The following is a 2,990-nucleotide window of genomic DNA, read 5'->3' as shown; positions in this document are numbered from 1 at the left end:
TTAATTTTCGCGAGGACCTAATGTTCGCGAATCGCCTACAATTCGTGAAGAATCCGTACCGCGAACAATTCCGTGAAAATGTAAAGACATTGAAATCTATATTGAGATCCCACCGCGTCGCGAAAATTAGAACCCGTGAATTATTCCAAAACTTCAGCTTTGACCTAAATCACGATATACTGAGCCCGCGAAAAATAAATTGTTTGCAGTAAACGTAAGTAAAGGAGTAAGAAGTGTAATGTAATAAATAAAGAAGGAATGTAATGTCATAATAGTATAAAATAGTGTAATGTAATAGTGAAGAAGTAATGTAATAAACATGAGTAAAATAAAGAAGACCTCGAAGTGCAATCCTTCCTTCACCGCCGCCAATTCGAAGTTCACATTGAGGGCACCACGAGCCCTCTAAGAAGAAACACGGTAGGAGTTCCCCAAAGAGCGGTCATCTCCCCAGCCTTATTTAACATGGCCATGGCTGACCGAGCACTCCCCCTGGAGGCAATAAAAGACGTACGTTAAACAATATACGTCGACGACGTCACATTATGGATCAACAAAGGCACACCCAACATTTAAGAAAGGTGACTTCAAAAAGCCCTGGATGTCACCGTGGATTTAATGCAGAAAACAAATATAATAATCTCGCATAGGTGAGGGTGCAGGCTAGCTGGTGTAAATTGAACATACAGGGTGATTCAAGGAGACGCCAGGCCCTTTAAATCGACTGCAAAATTCGGTTTGTTAACCCATCGCTCTACGACTTTGTGCAGCGTTGCCCACAAATCGTGCTTTTTTTTTATTGTAAAATTTGCAAAGAGCGAACTTACCTGAGGAAAAGGTAAGGAAAGAAAAGGTCTTAGCTCTTATGAAAACGCAGCGACGCCACCGGTCTTCGAACAACATGGCACCGTTTCGGACGGGAGACAAGAGATGGCGCAAGCGGTCGCGACGCCAACTGCCGCCAACGAACGAGAGTTTTGAGCAGACAAGGAACTGCAGTTCCTTGTTGTTACCGCGCCTGATTTTGTTTCTGGGACTGTCGCCGCCCGCGGAACGCGCGCCGCTTTTGAGTCGAAAAAATCGTCTGCTGAAGATGCCGGCTCTCGGCGCCGTATGCTCGTTCGTTGGCGGCGTTCGTTGCGCCATCTCTTGTCTCCGGTGCGAAACGGCGCCGTGTTGTTTAAAGACCGGTGGCGTCGCTGCGTTTCCATAGGAGCTACGCCTTTTTTCTTTCTTTACTTTTTCCTCAGGTAAGTTCGCTCTTTGCAAGTTTTACAACAAAAAAAATGCACCACCTGTGGGCAACGCTCCACTAAGTCGTAGCGCCATAGGTTAAGAAACCGAATTTTGCGGTCGATTTAAACAGCCTGGCGTCTCCTTGAATCACCCTGTATTTGTAAACCCGAGACTGGGGATACGGACAAGGGACACCCTTGTCCGTATCCCCGGCACGGACGAGACTTCGTCCGGGTCGTTCTGTGTTTGTCGCTTGTCCGTATCCCCAATCTCGGGTTTACAATTATGCATAATAATCTCAGCCGAAAAGACCACCTACACCAGATGTCTCAAACACGCGACCCGCAACTAAACGGCTGCGAGCCTTTGTTTCTGTCTTGAGCGTTACAATGTGCATGCAACAGAATAATCTAATGTCACCGATTCAGTTATGCTACATACGTAGCTCTGCAGTTATAATATGATCACATTGTTTCGTTTTAATTTTTGCTCCCCAGCTTTTTGTCACTTCATCTGCAAAGAACTCTCGCTTAGCAGCAGCGATTGCCGAAGATAAAGCTATGAGCTTAGAATTCTCGCCTTCAGAAATATCACCATAAAAATACAAGTATTTTTATCAAACTGCTTCTATAAAAATCGCCAGGAAAAAAATAACGTTCGTATAAAGAAATATTTTTTTGTTTTAAATCGTCTTGAGTTTGAATAATTCCCAATGAATTTAGCAACGGGAACTACAGCGTGCGCACTATTTACTTCTATACAAAAATTGCAGCATGGTGGCGACGCGGAGTCATTTTAATTCTTGTTATCACAACAAGTTAGAGCCCAAAGTAGTCCTCAAAGCGAATCAAACCTACATACGTAACAAGCAAGAGCGCAAAGTTCCTTCTTCATGACACGCCCCCCTCCTCCCCCCCAAGACTCCCCCCCCTCCCTGGACTCTTCCGCCACAATACCCACCGAGGACCCCGATCCCGATAAAATAAAGGCACTCGCAAGACAAGAGCGGAAGGCGAGGCTGGCTGCACTACTGCCAACGGAGGAACACCGCTCCCATCAAGATACTCGCGGTGCAGCGGGTGTGCCTCCGGCGCCTCGCTACCAACACGGCCATTACACCAGTTCTACGAAAGCGTTTTTACACACCAACATCAGAAGAAAACCCGGGCCCTGACTCTAACTGCACAGTATGCCATGTGCCGGCTACCTGCAGACACCTTATTTGAGACTGTCAAGCGACAACAGAAAAACGACAGGAAAGTGATTTCAAGACTTGCCCCCGAACCCACAACACAAAACTACGAAGACTGGGTTACCCCCTACAAGAGTCCTCTAGACAGGAACCTAATCCTCGACATCCTTCTTGACTTCGTCAAGAAGGCGGGCTTAGCCCAATATATATAACCACTTCCCTTTTTTTCCCAATATCCCAACCCCTACTCTTTACACCCCCACCGAATGGGATGACTTTCGTCAAGGTATCCCAGTATCCCCTTTCTGTAATAAACGTAATCTCACTCACTCGTTAGAAACAAAGTCTCAGCTGAGACTGGGGAACAGAAAACACTGCCAAAGCCAGCGCACGAGCTGAGCGGGACTCAAGCCGCGTCTCAAAACGCTCGCGCGCCCCACCCTTTGCACTGCTCTCGTTCAGCTAATCTAAGCTGAGACGCTGTCCTAGCAAGCAGGCCCAGAGCAAAATGTCACTGAGACGCCGAGATTGAACGCTTATATTTCACGCTTAAATGTTGTTT

Source organism: Ixodes scapularis, unplaced genomic scaffold (assembly GCF_016920785.2).
Source record: "Ixodes scapularis isolate PalLabHiFi unplaced genomic scaffold, ASM1692078v2 PGA_scaffold3__209_contigs__length_174095766, whole genome shotgun sequence".
In the NCBI taxonomy this organism is placed as follows: domain Eukaryota; kingdom Metazoa; phylum Arthropoda; class Arachnida; order Ixodida; family Ixodidae; genus Ixodes; species Ixodes scapularis.
Note: the sequence above shows the minus strand (reverse complement) of the source record.